The following is a 19,066-nucleotide window of genomic DNA, read 5'->3' on the forward strand; positions in this document are numbered from 1 at the left end:
ATGGAAGTATTGCCAAACACCGACCCGGAGGGCAGAGACCCTGTGAAGCTGACCACACTGTGTGACAAAGCCAGACAAACTGAACAAGACATGAGTTGCTTGAGAGTTGTCCTGGGCAGAGTTTTCCAGACACACCTGGTGAGGACAACATCACAGTTCATCCAGAATGCCTCAATGGAAGTTTGAACCAAAATCACAGTTATCTTCCAGGCTCAGCTTTGCCATTACATACATGACACCCAGGTCTCTCAGCTTCCATAGGATAGTTTAGGTGTGAGACAAAGCCAGACAAAGTTTCAGTGGGAAACTTGAAATATATTTTGCCACGTAACCCTCTGACTGCGCATTAACAGCACACATGGTGGTCTAGGGACATAAAGATAGATACAACCCATCTCAAGGAGCAGGCAGCGAAAAGGAAGCTAACAGGATCCTTCTGTTAAGGGTCCTGACTTTGTTGAGTATTAAGTCTACAGTGTATATTATATCACTACAATGACTGAAAAAGTCCATGAGAGAAGCAGAGGATCTGCAGGAGCAGGGAGTGGGTAGCCAGAGCTGAGCGAGCTGGCGGGCGGCAAGATGGGAGGCAAGTTTGTGTATTACAAGTGGTAGAAAACCACTAACACTGCCCTCAGGAAGAAGAACGTCAAAAAGGCCTAGGAGAAAATGGGACCTGAAGATCAAGTTGTAAGAGAGTCAGTGGAGGTGTCTAAGTGAGGAGAGCTGAAGGTATCTCCAGAGGGGGAAAGCAGCAGGTGATAGGTACAATGGTGTCCTATGTGAGGTTAAGGTAAAGAGGGAGGCAGGCGAGGGAAAAAGCAAAATGTTTTGTGGAGACAGGATGCAGATGAAAACTTTCTGTAACTGCAACAGCAGAAGAAGCATGAGGAAGGAAGAGGATTTTAGGAGCGTCAGAGAGGGTGATAGAGTGGAACTGGTCTCCGCATGGGCCTGGGAGAGCAAAGAGAGGACACCCCAGGTCTGTACGACAGGGAAGCACAAGGAGATGGCAGCAGCCCAGCCACACTGATGAAAACTCCTCTGTTGTCTCACGCCTCTTGCTGGAGATGGAGATGGAGATGGGGCGCTGGCAATAGCTTCGACTGGAAACTGTGCTGGAAAATCACAGAGCCTCTCCCGCACTGCAGCAGGAGCAGTTTGTGAACTGTGTCACCCTGAGGTCAGGAGATAACGGGAGCAGCGGATGCCTTGCACAAAACAGGCAAACTCTGGGAGGCAGGAAGCCTTGTGCGAACCTGACATTTTATTGTTGCTAACTAAAATAGCCATAAAGCTGAATTGTAGGAATAGGCCAGCTTTGAGCTTATGTGGCAACACACATATAGGATTATAGGCTTTGTCGCTTTCTTTGTTTTCTTTCTTTTTAGGCTTGCTTTGGAGCAAAGAGGAGTGCTAGCTGTGCCCAGGAAGCTGTGGTGTATCCTAGACTGGTAAGGGAGGAAAGTGTTAATGAGGAAAAAATCACTTAGTTAGAGCTATTATCCTAGCTCTTTCAGCAACTTTATTACAGCATCACCATCTTTCTTCTTCCAGATGTGCTCAGCAATTCTAGTTCCTGTGAAAGTTTAAGGTAGGTACAGGCATTTAGCTGCTTTGAAAATTGTGCAATATCATACTCCCTGTGTGAGCTCAGTCCTGAAACGCCGTATGGACACAACAGACTTATGCCTCTTGACTCTGAAATGCAAGCTGTACTAAACATAACCACCAAGGTGGTTTAGATATGGCCTCTGTGTCTCAGCTCATTCTTTGGTAAAATGCAGGTACCTTTTACACACAGACAAGTATGACAAGGCATTAAAGCTTCATACCTGATGCAAGACACACCAAAAAGCCAAAAAACAGTGAGAAGAAAGAGAAAAATAGCAACAGTAGGGCTGACAAAATGGGTGAAAAAAACAGACTGAGTATATCAGAAAAAAAAGTTCCCGTATAGGGATGGAGGTCAGGTACAGGTAAGGGGCAATCTGGTGCCAACAGGATCTTGTGGAAATGTCCCATATACTTTCCTCTCTCCTGCAGCAGTGACTCCTCCAGCGAGCAGCGCACAGGCGCTGCGGGGGCTGAAGCCCACTGCAGGTGGGCAGGGCAGGACCTCCAGGGCCAGCCGCAGAGCCCGCCTGTGCCTGCCCACTGCCGCGCCAACAGCGCTTTCCAACTGGGGTTAGAGTCAGGAGGTAATTCACTCTCACAGGTTCATTACATTGTGTGGTTGCATATCAAACACATTCAACAAATCCAGCCAGCATTCTTTGTGCTGTATGATGTCACGGGAAAAAAATAGATGAAAATGTGTTATATTGAGGACAGGAGGGGTCTGGATGTTCCCTTCCTGACACACTTTTCCTCTTTTAAGGCTTTGCTTTAGGTTTCAAATGCCCTTTAGAGAGAGAGAAACTGCAGTCCTGTTCCTGAGGCTTTTGGGTATCCAGACTCCTCTCTCCTCGCTTTTTGGTCACTGGTTGTGCTCCTTGGAGGCCATTTCGTCATGTTGTAAGGTAAGACAAGGCTGTGACCCAGATTCTGGCCTCTTGGGTGCTGTGGCTCAGCTGCATATACTAATGTTGCTTGGGGTTTCACTGTTTCCACCCTTCCTACTGTTCTTGTAAATGTGATTTCCCACTGCAACACATAAAGAGCAACAATACATGCTCCAAGGCATCGTCTCTCACCTCTTTGTCCTCAGCCATGAGAAAAAGTCCCTTTTAAAAGCACTTTGCTTGCATTCATTGGCTTTTGCTCTTCTTCAAAGTATTTAATATTTTTGTTGCATTTTTTTCAGGGTTTCATTCCCCAAGACCTTAAATAAACCACAGAACACTAAACAGAGCTGCAGTTGCTTCCTGGGACAATAAAAGCTAAGGGTCAAATGAAGAAGAAAACATCACTTCAAGGTAGGCCTATAAAATCTTGTGCATTTCAGGGGCAGTGCAGGATTCTGCGGTACAAATGTCTGACTAACAGCTGGTTGCCATGTCCTACAAACACTTTTCCTGCTGCAAGCACCCTGAAAGATGTTTTAAGGCCTGTGCTGGCTAGGGAGAGCCAACCCAACAGGCAGCACTGAAGGATTACGGGAATCCTGAGTGCAGAATAATTCCCAGAGGAGCCTTTTGTATTTCATGTGTCATAGTATTCCTCAGATTGTCAAAGTGCCTTATACCAAAGAACAGTATGTTATGTACCTGTGATATTTTACATTTTTCACCAGTTCCTTAGAGGGTCCTCTCTGTCCCTCTCCACTTGTTTACTCAAGGGCAAGCAACGGGAATTACATATCCCTTGCGCTCATCAATCGAGAAAACAAATCGTTGGCTGCACGTCTTTCTGGTTACCTACGGAGCAGGGAGAACAAGATGAGCCTAGTGCCAGGCATGGCATCAGAGGAGAATCCCCCCCTTTAGAGTCATGGTCAACTCATTTATTGTCATGACAGACAACAATAATGCTAAAGGTGAAACAGACATTGTGATGACAACTTTGGTTCCTTAGAAAGGGATAAAGGATTTTAAAAGATTTTAAAATATTTGCCAAAGAAATCACTTTTCCCCTGACAGAAATGTGGCAAGTGAGGTGGTAGGACACCACAGCTGAGGAATAACAGCTCACCGCTTCACATGACCATCTGATCCCATTTCAGCAAATCATCTTCTATGCAGAGCTTGTGTCTATTTATTGTTTCTTAACAGCAGAAGAGAAGCTTCTGAATGTGTGCATCTGCCCCACACTAATATTTTTTAAAGGCTTTAGGGTTTCTGCCCGATGTCTTCTCTGTGTGAAGTCCCTTTCTTCAGACACCTCAAGAATATTTTGCAAATATTTTTATTGTAATGCCGGTGGCCACAGCATAGGGAGCATTCAGAAGGACATGGCTCGCTGGACTGGAGCGATGGGGAGGGTGGAATTCAGCCCCCTGCACGCTTCACCAGGCTGTGCCCTGCCAAGCTTTCTTTTGCCTTGCCTCTTTGGAGCTGCCCTGCACTTGCGAGTTAAAAGAAAACTTCAGCCACATTACGGAGGCCAGTAGCATGAAAGTACAGTGCGAGAAGCGCTTGTCACCATGAATAAACAGTGAAATGCATTTTTTTAAAGTTGCTAATTCCACTTGGCATTTCTGAGCCCAGCGTTAGAAACATCCATCTTGTTAAAAAGTGATGTCATTTGTGACACTAGTAGTATTAGAAGAGACTGCAAACGAGTTTCCAACCTGCTTTAATAATGATTTAACAACCAGGAGAATAATCAATATTTTAGGGATAAATTTTCCACTGTGCCTCAAGCAGACTCCATTTGTGCCCATACAGAACTGTGTCTACAGATCTGCAGGTGAAAATACCTGAGTGCACGTGTCAAAAATGTACATATGAAATATTACACCTGCAACACTTACTGCCCAACACAGAGTTTATATTCTGAACTGAATTAAAAATCCCTTTGTCTTCCCCCAGTCTCTGATAAAACCAATTCCACCTACCTCTCTAATGAATCTATAAAATAAATCCTTATACCTGTTTTCTCTTACATATTTTTGTGTTTAAAAATGACAAAAAAGCTGGGGAGTTTTTGATATAGCGCAACATCTAGCACAAGGCACCATAATGTCATTTACTGATAGAATTGGATGACATTTGGATTTCACATCCTGGTCACAAAATGAGATTATGGCATTCTAAACTGCTTGGGCAATTGATGTGCAGATGCTTTTTAAAAAGTGGATAATCCAAACTGATTGGTTTACAAAGAAAAAAAAAAAGGAAAGGAGCTCAGGTTTCTTCCTTTTTTAATGCTGATTCATTCTACAGCTATGCCACTGAAAGCAGAAACCTTTGAAATGGCTTTGGGGTTTTGTTTGTTTGGTTTTGCTGAGTGAATTTTTCTTATGTAATTTCACTCCTACATAAGAAATATTCTTATAAGATTATTTAATCACACACAAAGTTCCTGAAAATGTCACAGGTATTTGGAATTTACATCCTCCCTCCTCAGGTGAAATAGGCTCATATTTTCTGAAGTAAGTAACGATTAGATTATTTAGTTTCTTTAATTAGCCTTTTTTTTTACTGAATAGATGCTCTGAATTTCCAAACCTGAGTCACTCAAAATCACTACTCCCCTCAAAAATCTTGCTCTTGTAGCAAAATTCTATGTATGACCTCATTTCCCTAAGGGTCTCTTTAGTATTTCACCAGCTAGATGACTTCATTTTAGCCTCCAAAATACATTATTATTGATAGTAAGTCATTCTAATGCTAATAGTAGCATAATGAACTTTGGTTGCTTTATGAGAAGCTTTAAAAAAAGATTATATTAGATAATATTTTAGATAATTAGAAAATAATTAAACAAAGTATATCCAAAGGGCCAATTTCTAAGGGCCTTGCTTCATGTATGTTCAATTCATTAAGTCACGTTCCCACTTTGAAGTAAATGGGAGTCTCTTTAACTACAGAACTGTAGGATTTGACCCAAGACTGTGGACACCACAATATTGATGAATAATTTTGCCAGCTTTTTTCTCACAATTAAAATTCTTGTGGGCATTTGGACAGCAAATGTCTCGTGGTGGTAATGTTTAAAATGATACATTTATGTCTAGCAAGAATAATAGCTACATTTTCATTTTAGAGCACGTGTGATAAACGCGCCTTTGGAAACTGATGTTTAGCTCACCTGGAGCTGGATTAGTGACTATTATCAGTGGCAAGGCAATTGGATTATACCATGCAGGAGCTACTCTGAACTTTAACTCAAAACTTGATATTATATACAATAAAGTGTAAAAAGAACAAAACGACCTTTCACTTCTCTTTTTCTTCAGACCTTCTCAGTCTGGAGGTGGACCAGGTGTCATGAAACACAACGGGGGAAGCCAAAACCACATGGACAAGTTTATGACGGGGAGGCTGGGACGGCAGGGAGGGGGTGGCAGAGCTGCTGGGGAGCTGCTGGGGGACCTTGGGATGCTGGGCAGAAAACTTGGTCCAGATCACAAGCCGCAGGTGGGCACTCCTGGGCCAGGTGTGGTGGAAAGCTTCAGAAGTGATGGGAAAGAGATGTGCACTTGGGGAGGGCGCTGTGCACCTCTTTGTCACTGCTTGGCAGTCAGCTTTGGGAGGAGGTTAGGTGGGAGGAGAAGGAGTCCCTCGCCTGCAGGGCAGATGTCGGGTGGAGCAGCATTTCCTAGCAAGTGGCAGAAATGAATAAAGAGGTGGTGACCAGCTGTGGATAGAGCACAGCACTAAATGGAGTCAGACTGCAAGTGACAAGTGAAAACTGGGAAACCCCGACACTGGGATTTTGTTTAAATGTTAAAGCTAGCCCAGCTGGGGGATCTGAGATGGAAGTTGACAGTAGGAGTCCTAGAAAGCTAAATGTTTTCTTTCCTCTAGTCTTTACTTTAAATTTATCTCAGATTTCATTTGAAACCAGAACAGTGTGGAAAGGAATATCCTTTTCCTGACTACCTTTCACTAATCCTCAGAAAACAGCAGCTATGACCCTACTAGTCATTCAAGATATTGTTGACTTGGAGGATTTGTGTGCCCATATACATGTGTATGTGTGTGAGCAGGCACGTGAGATAGTCTGTACTCACATCCCTAGTACAAAGCACCAGCCCAATATTTCTAACCTGGCAAATTTGGAAATCTGTGAAGAAGAGAAAATGTTTTCTTGTGTGTGGTGCAGAGAGACCCTTTTGGGAAGAGAAAAGTTTAGGCAGGATGTCATAGGTACGAAGACAAATGTTTCAGTCATCCTTCTGAGCCTGTTTTCAGTTATTTAAGTGAGTGTCTACTGGTACTCTTGCACAGAAAAGCCTTCAAAACTTGAAGCAGGCAGTGGCACTTGCTCCTGGTAGAGAGGCTGATGCAGCTGCTAGAAGGTGCAAATGGCCTTGGTCCATGGTGCAGGCTGAGCATGGTGTCAATTTGTCCTACCACCCAGCCAGGCTCAGTGGCCAAGCAGAGAGGCCCAGTCCATACTTAGATGGGAGATGACTTGGTAATCCTTGGTGCACTGTGATGCTGAGGAAGCTCCAGCTTCCCATGGAATGGGAGAGCAATGCCAGGCATAGGGTGTTGCCCTGGTGAGCTATACAAGCCATGCACAAAAAGGGAATGAAAATTAATCCTGGCTCTCCACACTGGGCTGGTGGTGCTGTCCAGTCAACGTAACACTGCGGTATGGTGATCCAGTCAGCTGGCAATGGTCGAGTCTTATTTGTCCCCTGAAGAGAATCATCGAATCATAGAATGCTTTGGGATAGAAGGGACCTTTAAAGGTCATCTAGTCCAACCCCCCTGCAATGGACAGGGACATCTACAACTAGATCAGGTTGCTCAGAGCCCCATCCAGCCTGGCCTTGAATGTTTCCAAGGATGGGGCATCTACCACCTCTCTGGGCAACCTGTTCCAGTATTTCACCACCCTCATCATGAAAAATTTTTCCCTTGTGTTCAGTCTAAATCTACCCTCCTTTAGTTTAAAATCATTACGCCTTGTCCTGTGGAAGCAGGCCTTGCTAAAAAGACTGTCCCCATCTTTCTTGTAGGCCCCCTTTAAGTACTGAAAGGCTGCAATAAGGTTTCCCTGCAGCCTTCTCATCTCCAGGCTGAACAACCCCATCTCTTTCAGCCTTTCCTCATAGGAGAGGTGCTCCATCCCTCTGATCAGTTTTGTGGCCCTGGAAGAAGTTATATTGAAGAGCCCTGGAAGAAGTTATATTGAAATGAATCTGACCAGAACATCTGCCAGAGCAGGTTTCCACTACAATATATTACTTCCATGACTTGGTATCTTCCTACAAAAAATGCCTCAGAGGTCTTCACTAGCTTTCCCACTTTATTTTCTGAATGTGTGAACCCACAGCCTCCCAAAGCTACCCATTTGCCCACGTAAATCACTTTGTTAAACCAGAGCTTTTAAAAAATTTCTTTTCTGTAAGAAACGGAACAACCCAATCCCACATCCCAGCAAGCACTCCGGTTTGGAACTTTTCATTTTTATTTGGAATAAGAAGTATTTTGAATACATAAGCATCCCTGCATGACTCTGGTGCCAACTTAGAGGTAAATGAGGATATTTCAGATGTCACTATTCTTAATATTTCTATCAAATATGTGTCCTAGAAAGGAGGATGTCACACAGATCTAGGGGTTCACTGAAGGTCAGACAACACTGCAGAGAGGAGACAGCCATGGGACTATACAAACATAGACCATTAGTTACAGGCTGCAAGGTTCATGATGGGCTTTCAGTCGTCTGATTTTGTTGAAGGTGTGCTCAGCCTTTGAAAGCCTGCAAAGTACAGGAGCAAGGGGTGACAAATGGTTTAATGATTACAGGATGATACACCACATCACATGGTCTTGGTCCTTGGCCTGACCCAACTCCTGACCTGTTACACGACTGTAAGCAAATTCTTTTACTGTTCCAGTCCAAATCCTTCAGTCTGCATCCAGGCAAAACAGTCACTGCAATAAAATATTGCCTTGCTGAATGTTTTATGGGTAACCACAATAACACTGTTTCCTTCTTCTTGCCCACAGCAAGATCTTCTGGTACCATAGTCCCCTAAGGGACAAGGATAAATGTGGCACAATTTGGCGACAGGCTGTGATCAAAATCAAATCTGAACACCAGTCTATAGCAGTAGTGACCCACTTTCACTCTTTATTTCCTCCTCTCGTCTGTGGTTCTCGAAAATCACTTGCCTCTAGCATTGTCACTTCTTTAACTCCCAGCCTAGATCTGCTGTGCCAGAGCACCCCATGACTCAGAGAGATCCAAAAAGCCTGAGCTTAGCAGCATGCTTACTGAACTGAGACAAATAAGATGAGCAGGTCAGTCTGACGAGCTAATCAGAACTCTCCTCTAGGAAAGATTATGCTTCCAGGACATACTCCACATATTGCAGAAAGCATGTGGAATAGAGCCAAGGCAGAGATACCAACTCCAGCATAACCCATGTTCCCTCAGTCTTGCACATCCTCAAGGACAGTTTGTCTTTTGACCTAACACTCAGAACCTTTATAAGTACAAAATCTCTTCCCTTCCTTCTCAGTGGGAGGATGTTTCTTATCCCATCACTTTCTCTGGTCCCAGCACTGGGGATTCTGCAGCTACTGAAAAAATGTCTCCAAGTGCCCAAGACAGAGTAGGTACAAGACAGACCCTCTGATATTCCTCACATCTCCATGTGACCCCTTAAGGCCTGTATTTGTGACCCTAGTGAGCCTTGGAAGGTTACTTAGCTATGGCAATAGGGCTGAAGTTATTACTTCACTTCTCTGTCTCAAGCAGGAAGAGCACATGCTGTGACAGAAGAGCTGTAGATGGTACCTATTGAGTCTACACAGCTTGATGAATGTCTCTTCAACTTCAATTCCAGTAATACTGCTGAGGCAAATATCCTCAAGTCTGAAACTCATCATCCATCCTTTTTTTTTTCTTAGACACCCTACAGAACGTTTCTTAGTCTTGAAAGCACAACAGAGGATCTCTGTTGAACAAGCAAATAAGCTGTTTACATTCCTGTATTTTCTAATCTGAGCTCCTCTTACCTAGACAGCCATACCAACACTTACTGTTTCTCAGTAGTCTTGTTCAAGGATAAAAATACAGCATATTGGCTAAATGGCACTCTGGGACTGACCCACCATTCAGACTTAGCAGCAGTCATATTCATTCCATGCACAGTTTGGCCTTCCGTGGCTTTGGGAGAATGGCAGAAAACTGATAAACAACAGCCTCCCTCTGCCACGGTGCATACTGATCCACATACGTCCAGCTAAAACACATTTGTGAACCCCTTTGGAAAAGAAAAATCACACAGCCCTTCTAAGAAGAGCCATTAAATGAGGTGGCAAGGTTTTGTTTTGCTTTGCTTCCATTATGTTTTGTTTAGGAGAATTAGTGCTAAGTCTCTATTTCAGAATTTCAGAAATTGCTATTTTGCTTTGGGTCACAAGTGAAAGAGCCTTTTTTAGTTCCATTCTTCTTTATCATTTTTGCATTGGACAGGAATAGTAAGACTTTGCAGATTGGTACACACATGCTAAGGGAAGATCTGTAAGAAAAATAATGTTGTTCTTATTTGCAATATACCTTTTTAATAAGACTCGCCTACCACTGTTCTTCAGTTGTTGTAGCACCAAATTCACATGCAGGTCTAACACTGAAAATAAATAAGCAGTGTGTAGTATGGCAGACACTGGGGCAGATCGTCAGCTGGTGTAAATCAGCCTAGGTCCATTGACTTTAATGGAAACTTGCCAACTTACCCCAGCTGAGAATCTGATTATTGTTTTGCAAGTTCTTGCATTAAAGATAAGCATTCACATTCTGCTCTGTTACACTGGTGTAAGTGGGAGTAACTTCACTGACGTCTCCGGATTCTTGCTGGATGTACCTTACCTGGAAAGCAGAATTCAGTTTGAAACCTTAATGACAGTTAAAGCAGTTTTTACCTCTACTACATTTCATCTCTTCCCTTTTCTTTAAAAAAAAAAAAAAAAAAAGAAAAAGAAAGGAATAACAGGCTGTCATGGAAATTCTCAACTAAATCTTTTTTATCTGACTCTCATTTCCAGGCTTTGTGCAAATAGTTTATTTGATTTGACACCTACTGCACAAAAGGTTGCCCCTTCTGTTCTATCAAGGCTGGTATCAAGAAAAGAGAGAGAAAAATTGCACAGCTGGTAATACAGAGAACCCAAAAATATACAAAGACGTACCAGAGGGAATAGTCATCAACATAAAGTGAACAAGCACCCAGACTATTGATTACATGCTGCTCACAGAACACTAGGCATTTCTGCCAACTTCTTTCCACTCTTACACTGAGCTGCAGACAGCATGTTGTACTTTGCATCATCAGTTTTGATGAATAATGCACTGATAAACACTGCAGCCAATATTCTGGAGGAGCTGAGAAGCCAGATGTCATCTGGACCTCCAATAGTTTTAACCCTGGGTCTCTGACAGGCACTGAAATAAACACTAGACATGCACCGCAGAATGGGCGATGCCCAAATGTGAGGTTAGGTACAATATTAAGCTGGCAGGCATATGAAAAATGAACGGGCATTGTAATCCTTTCACGAACAACTTCCAGAGGTGCTGAGATGGTGAGAAAGCAGCACCCCGGCACGAGCTGCTCACTGGAAATACCTGCCAGGTGCAGCATCCCTGTGTATGTAGGGGCACCCAGACAAAAGAAACGCTGTTAGCTGTCTCGGCTCGGCCCTGCGAGCCACTGCCCAGCTCCGTTTTGAAGGGAGTGAGCGAAGGGCTCAGCGGACTCGGCCCCTTGGGGAAGCGGGATCCCTGTTCAGAAGAGCGGATGCGGTCTTCCCGCGACTGTGGGCTGGATGTGTTAGGATGGCAATCGGCTGGGCGTCTTGGCAATACACCAGAGTCTTTCTGCTCACGGGTAGCAATGCGTAGTGAGGTTTCTCAAGCCCTTAAACCTCGTTTGGTATTTACCTTACATGTATCCTCACCAGTGAGGCCTGGCTTTTTTAAGCAACCTCTGGGTCCTCTCAGTCTACCCACTGATAAGGTCAGCACTCAGGGGACCTCAAGGCCTGTGAAAGTTTCATTTCAGTGAGTCTCAGCAGCACCAGGTACCCTTTAAAATCTCACATGGCTTAGCAGTATCATCAGTGAGATTATGCAGTTTTGGAAGTAAACTATTCTACCCACCCATCTCTATAATCCAAGATCTCAGCATGCCATGTAAGAGTAAAACTTACTTTTTTTAATAAACAAGGGGAAAGGCTCTACCTTCCCCAGAATTACAGTGTAAAGGGTTCATTACTAACTCAAAATTCTGTTTAAGGAAGATCTGCTTATATAAAAAGCCAAATTAGGCTCTGAAAGGCTCAGTGTATGCCTAAGCAACGGAAGAGTAGTTTCTCTCTGCTGGCACTGCAACATTGCTAGGGTCAGGAAGCCCCCTCATGGTTTGCTCACCAGGAGGAGAGTTGTATTATTTGAAGCATCCTAAATGTTCTGCTTTATTTTACCACCAGAATTTCCCAAGAAAAACTGCATGTAGAAAAGATGTATATGACTTAAATATGGAGGGGGAGTGTTTTCCCTCTATTTACTTTCTCCACTTTCTTTTGCACCTGAGCACCACAGTCGGCAAATGCTCTAAGACATGCCCTACTCCTGAATTGAGGGGAAATCCAGAAATAGGTAATGTGCTCCTTATAATGCTATTTCTTTTCCATTCAGCTTGTCAAATAAATGACAAATGTGAAGCATGAATAAGGACTTCTTAAAGGTATGAAACAATCCAAGAAGAAAACTGGCATGCACCTGGGAAGTGGTTAAAACAAAGTAGTAGATCAGGAAAGGTTTACATAGATAAGGGGTAAGCTGTAAAAAGGCAGAGGCAGTGACTATAGTGGAATTTCAATTATACTGACATTGATGGGCATAGCAGTAGCGGAGTCATTAAGGATGGATGCGTGTTTCTGAGTGTGGTACCAAACTGTTTTTTCGGTTTGAGGAGCAATCAACAAGACCAGGGGCTATTTTGGACTTAGTCCAAGGAAATGAAACTAGGTGAAATGAATAATATAGAAGATAATAAACCCTTAGGGCTAGGTTATAATATCATCAAATTGGAAACACTTCTGAAAATATTTGTGAATGGTTATAAGAGTACAATAATTTTGAGGATGGAATGAGTTGAAGAAAGTTGATTGGAATCAACTGTTTGTGGACAATAATGGAAAAGCATGCAGTATTTAAGAAATGGAAAGACTGCTATTTCTATTCAGTTTATTAGAATCAAAGTCAAAATGATAGCAAAAACAAGCTAATGTGACCTCAAAAAATGTAATAAAGGTATCAAAATGCTTTCCTTATTTAAAAGGCCAGGCATCCTTGAAAAAGGGGAAGGTTTGGCAGTTTTAAAATGAATGAGAACAGCATTGAAAGAATACCAACAATGAATAATATCCATTAAATATTTCAATCAAGACTGAAGCCAAGTTGCTCAAGTGTATGCATGCAATGTAAATGGTAAAAAAAGAAGAAGAAGAAAAAAAAAGAAATACGATAATGAAACATGGAGCACTCGTTCGTATCTCTTTCCACAAATAAAAGGACCAGTGCTCAGCCTTTCATTCAGAGCACAGTTCCCGTGGCTGCAGCAGAGTGAGGATACGAGTTAGGGCTATTCAGGGAATGTGCCCTTAAGGAAACTGATGGCTGCTGGAAACCAGGATAACAACTGCTGTGCAGAAGGTCTGATCCCATGCTTGCGGTGCTGAAGACCACTTAGAAGTGGGTGCGTAAGAGTTGGTGCAGGGTCTTAGCCTGGCAACATGGTGGTTATCCTCACCTGCCATGACAACCCAGAAGATTCAAGAGGAAGAAGTACGTCTTGATCCATACAAATTACTCCAAGGGCATGGTCAAATGATCAGAGAGGTGGTTCGAGCATATGCATTTCATTTCACAGAGAACAGCCTCGCACAGACACAGTCGGGTACTCTGCCTCTCCTCGGATGGCCGCAGCTTGCAGCTGAGGGGGGCAGCAACTTCTCCCAGTAAGCTAATTCGGTCCTTCCCAGTTTACCTATGTTTTCAGCTGCCATTTCTGAGCAAACTCTCTGTATCTTCTCCTGAATGCCACAGTTTGTCACACCAGAGAGGACCCTTTTCATTCTCCTCAACAAGCGGTGCAAGGGCCAGAGTCACCTGGCTAAACCTTACCATGGAAGGAAACCAAAGACATTGCCTAGTAAGAGCCTCAGCAGGGAGACAGACAGACAGCAGAAGCTTGTGAAAACAAGAAGCTGTGTGGTGGGTAAGGGGAATGTGCTGAGGGACGTACTTTGCCTCTTCCTGGGGAGAAACAGGATGTCCTTGGTGGAAGCGTGCTGCAGTCAGCAGAGAGCCCGGCCAGGCAGAGACGGGGCTGGCCATGCCTGGCTGAGCAGCACTTCATGCCCCTGTAGGGATGTGCTGTTCAGCTGGCAGCGTCTCCTGCTGCTGTACAGAGCCCGTGACAGGCATTGCTGCTTCTCCCAGAGAAGGAGGTGCCAGAGCCTTCCTCCTTCCTTCCCCACAGCCCTCTATTTCTCAGCCCACATCACCAGCCAGGCACACCATGAAGTTGAACTCCAACCTTCTCCAGTATCCAGAAAGGATGGAATTACTTATTTCAGTTCAACCTTGCGAAGTGGAGAGCTCAAGATGCCAGGGTGCTTTTTATATCCCAGATTTCAAAGCAGGCCTTGTGTCTAGCACCCAAGCTCCAAGACAACTCTTCTTATTTTCCAGCGTGCTTAACTGGGGACAAAATGGCGAATTTTCCTGTGCTGCACTGATGACTCACAAACAGCCTCAGAACGTAGAAAAGGACCAATTTAAGCGGTTTTTTTCTTCAGCTATGAATTTTGTACTCTGTTCTCACCAGGTACCCTCAGAACACAAGACCGTTGATAACAGAAAAAGGGCTTTTTGGGAGACACCAGCCCTCACATGGGTGAACCTCCTTGTAAAATGCTGAAACTATGTGTGGATGAATCCTGAAGACAGATGGTTTCTGGTTTTCATAGTCTGAAGGACTTCTAATGGCTGAATTGCACAGTAAGCCCCACTCCCAGGTTTCTATGATGAAGGCCAAAGGCGAAAGCAGACTGAGGAGAATCATGGATGGTTTCTGGACCATATTGCCATGGTTCAGTGGGAATTAGAAACAATATTATATTCGACAGAATTTTACACAGAAGTAAACGTGGTACAGGACAGAGAGGAGTCAGGCACTTAACCCACAGACTGGCAGAAATTGTGGTTTTAGCTTCAAAGATAAAAATGAAAAGTAGTAGATTTTGTCCAGTTATATGTTGCAGAAATGAACCCAGTCCAAATTAAGCTTACCAGGTGTCCCAAATTGTAGATAAGGCCCTTGCAGTTTTGGGCTGGCATGCTAAAGGTGTCCAAATTTGAGCAAGATCAATCCTTTGCATGTCACCCTTCATCCATCAGTGAGACTCCTTGGAGTGAGGATGGCCCTGAGTGGAACTGGAGATTATTGCATGAATTGTCTCTCCTCAAACACTTTGGCACCTACCAAACACTGAGCATCCCCTATGTCCCCCCACAGCCTCCTCTCCCTGCAGCTGCTGCCCCACTGGAGCTTGCAGGACCCCTACTAGCCTCTACTGTAAGCTGGCCTGAGGAGATGGTTCACACTGTGCTCACAAAACCCACAAAACTCGGTGGAAATTTCAGCCCTGCGATAATGATCCAAATTTCCATGAGCCCATAAAGTGCTCTAAAAAATTACCAGGGAGAGTGCAAGATCATGCATACCTGTGCAGAATTACTTGTCGCCTAGGCAGGGAAGCAGAGAGGAGGATGTAAGAGGAGCAGGAATAAGTGCAACAGCAGCAGTGGTGCTGGGGCTACGTCCTTCTCTCTAGAAAATTCAGAGCTACAGAGGCACAAAGAACTGTTCCCAAAGAAAATGGCTACTTTTTTTTTTAAAGTGCAGTCTGGAAAAAACAAGACTGACTGTGATCCATAAAACCCTGGGAAGCTCAAATCGGGGTGTCCTCCTTTTCTCCAAGCATCCGTATAAAGTGAGGAACAAAGAAGGGATTGCACAAGTGTAGAAACCAGTGTAAATTTTTTTTTTGTTTTAAATCCTACCGCACAGCCCGGCTGCAGAGAAGAGCGAGCCCCAGCCTTTGTGGCAGTAGAACCTGCCACATATTTGCCCTGGGTAATGAGCTCAGAGGAGGAGATTTGAAAGAAGACTTTGCATTGTTTGAGGAGGCTCTGGAGCAGAGGGAGGGTGGAATTCCATCTGTTCACTTCCATGCGGTTCAGTGAGCTGCTTCACTTTTAATGGTTCACTAGGCTGTGACACTTAGCAGAAATTACGGTAAATGTTTTTTAAAACCTTTACATTATCATTTAAGAAGCCGCATGACAAGATCACTGAAAAGCTAACCCTTTGATCTCTGTCTCTTGTGAGGTTTTTTTGTCTGATAATGGAGACAATGTACCATGTGCCATTGAGGCTGGATAACATGTTGGTGTGCTTACGTTCACTTTGCCCCCTGTCTTAATGGCATTCTCTATGGTGGTTTTTTCACGCCATCGCAAAAAAAAGCAGATTATTGCCCTTAAAGCCTATAGCCACCTCAGCAGTTCCCATACAGCTCTTCGCATGTTAGGAGAGCTGACAAACAGCTCGCACACCAGCTCAGATAGGAAGTACCCTATGTTACCGATCAGGTGGAATTCCACTTTGCCTGCTTGAGTGACTCTTTGAACAATGTAAATCATTAAGTAAGTCTTTGCAATGGTGCAGAAAGGTGATGGGGGAAGGGAGCTCTGTAGCTGGTGCTTGCTCAGTGCAATTTCACAGGGAGTCTGTTTATTTTCCATAAACCTTTGAAGATGACCAAGTGGTAGTCAACAAGTTCAGTTTGACTTGAAGACAGGGATGGGAAGTCATGGTAAATTTTTGTGCACTTCTGTGTTTAATCAGCATTTAGGAAATTTTTTCTCCCTACATTTTCTCCTTACCATCAGAGTTTTCAGCACTTTCTTGTATAAATCTGTCTTTTCCATCTGGATAAAAGTCTATGGAGTGTCTGGAAAACTTGGAGCAATCATTTGGATCTCTTAACTGCTGTAGAAACTGGCCCTTTAAGTACCAAGAGAAAATTTTTATCTTTTTGCAAAGAAGAAGGGAAACACATACAAATGAAGTCAGACTCCGCACAGATCCATGGCTTGAAAATCTTTCTGCTGCCTTTGCTCTAGTCGAAGGAAATGGTTTACAGTTTCCTTAGGCAGACCATGCTCCCCTATCAACTACTCTGCACAGGCGGTATGCCTTAAAAACAGGCAGTCTGAAAAACAAATGGAGGCTACAGATTCCAGCCCTTAGAGCTCATTCTTATATTCTCCAGCCTTCAAGAATTAAATACTAAAGCCTGTTTTGGTGTTAGGGGACAACTATGAAGTGCAGATTTAGAACCACTTTTTTCCTTTTATCAGTTGTGTCTGATCCAGGCCATGGGCATGAGCTCACAGCATGAGTACAAGCCCTTCGCTATGTGAAGACATCCTATAGGAAGTAGATATCTCAAAGATATAGATTCTGAACTGGGATGGGGTCCACAGCACTGGCTTCATTGTGCTCACATTTTACCAAGGAACATGGTCAGCACACTTTACAAATAGGACTTTAGCCATCACAAAGGAAAATTCTGAAGTAAAATGTAGTTAAATGATGCCAGTGAGTTCTTGCTATAGCTCTGCTACTGTGTAAGCCCTCTTGCTGAAAAATGTTTACTTTTCTCCTACAAGGTGGAATCTACCAGAAGAGCAGAAGGATGCTCAGACCATTTAGGAGAAGGCTGATAACCACTTGCTGAGAAGAGACAGAGAGAGGGGTCACGAGAGAGCGAGAGGGAGGAGTGAGGACTGCAGCTGAATTTAAGGTAGAAGAACATGATCCTTTGGACAAGCTAGTAGTAACCAAGAGGAAGGAAGTAGATGGGCTGGTTGGGATTCCAGCTGCAAGTAGCTTCATATTGTCCCCTCTAGCTGCCAATTTGAGTAAGGCACTAGTGACCTTGAAAATTTGCCTGACAGCTAAACCAGCATAAATAAATTAAGCACAAGCAAGCAACTCAATATTGGCACCACAGACATGTTTTGCATTGTTCCCTGCATCATGTCCATGCTACACTCTGCCCGTGATCCCAGATCACCCGCACAGCTTGGGAGCATCCAAGATGGGGAAGCCCTCACGTCGCACCGTTCATACACTGGTTGCCTCTGGCTGTCTCTGACTTGTCTCAAACAGGAGCAGAGACAGTGAGATCCCCCCCTCTTCCCCCCCTCAACTCTGCTGTAAGTCCAAATATTTCTTTTCAAGCAGTGCCCAAGTCCCTGTCTTTTTTTTCTTCCCCTCTTGGGGATTTGCAAAAACTCATTTGAACTCCAGTGTCCCTGTACCGGTGCAGTGGCCAGGGAATGCTTTATGTTACAGGGACATGCTACCTCTCAATCTAAACGTGGAATCCTTCCTGCAGAAATATCCATATCTCATGAAGCTGGAAAAGCATGGCCAATATAGAGTAAATAAATCTATCTGCATGTGGACTTTGACTGGTATCAAACTGGCTCATTTATTGCCACAAGTCTTTGCTGGGAGATTTTTGTTCTGCTGTAGAGCTGCTAAATTCCCCTTGAGTACTATTAGTGTTGCTGCTTTTTATGTCTCTCTCCATGACACTACTCAATGCAAGTTATAATTAACTCAGAGGAAGTAGAAGGGGATGGACTGTCTGTTTAGGGGGAGATGGGTACAGAACTGGAAAACATAATGCCAAATAACCTTTGGGCTTTATAGTATCCCCTGAACACTCGGGCCTTGGTTATTTTTAGACCTCACCTTTCTACTGAGAGGCAGCCCAAAGCCTGTTGTCAGCCGCAAACCACAGCAATCATGACAAATTTTCAGGGCTGAGGGAGGACTTGAATAACTTGACTTGTAAGACCTTTGTACTGGCCTTTTGCACAAGACGGGTTTTTAGCCTTGGAGAGCTACAGAAGCTACCCCTGGCTGAGATCGTAGTATCGAAGGTGAAAATGTGTCTGTTTTCCAGCAACACTGGACAATCTGGAGAACAATTTATTGCTTAACTATTAAAGATTTAAATGTCAAATGAAGGACCTATCCTGACTCCCACAGATCCCCACATTTGTGCATACACACACAAGCTGGAGGGCTAGTATGCAGCTGAGGCATGAAAAGGCAGGCTGAGAGAGGGTAGCACAGCATTTCTGAAGGTGCGTGCACTTAAACAAGATCCTGGCAAGATTTCTTGCCTTTTTTAAAGTACTGCATTGTGGAAGAAGAAAAAGGTAGAAAAATTAGCAAACTAGTGATCACACTGCATGTGCTTTGGACACAGAAATTATTCCCCTTGCAGTAAATAGTGAATGCTAATAGGATCTTAGTGATCAGCTCACAGAATCCTTGGAAGTC

The 19,066-nt window shown here is 43.8% G+C and overlaps 1 protein-coding gene across 25 annotated transcripts in view; it reads left to right on the plus strand.

Annotated features, from left to right (window-relative positions):
- Positions 1-19,066, plus strand: part of KLHL14 (kelch like family member 14) — a 136,579-nt gene that overhangs the window by 12,756 nt on the left and 104,757 nt on the right. For 21 of the 25 annotated variants that reach the window (XR_015703968.1, XR_015703958.1, XR_015703959.1 and 18 more), the window contains exons 2-6: positions 1,392-1,454; positions 1,558-1,594; positions 2,381-2,522; positions 2,807-2,918; positions 17,377-17,510. The gene's annotated coding sequence lies outside the window, so the exon portion shown is untranslated. Of the gene's footprint in view, positions 1-1,391; positions 1,455-1,557; positions 1,595-2,380; positions 2,523-2,806; positions 2,919-14,518; positions 14,638-17,376; positions 17,511-19,066 lie in introns of those variants that run through there. The other 4 variants (XR_015703952.1, XR_015703971.1, XR_015703972.1 and 1 more) reach the window with 4 other exon arrangements.

The sequence above is a fragment of the Nipponia nippon genome, unplaced genomic scaffold (assembly GCF_047370975.1).
Source record: "Nipponia nippon isolate SJK-2023a ecotype South Korea unplaced genomic scaffold, ASM4737097v1 scaffold_1, whole genome shotgun sequence".
NCBI lineage: Eukaryota > Metazoa > Chordata > Aves > Pelecaniformes > Threskiornithidae > Nipponia > Nipponia nippon.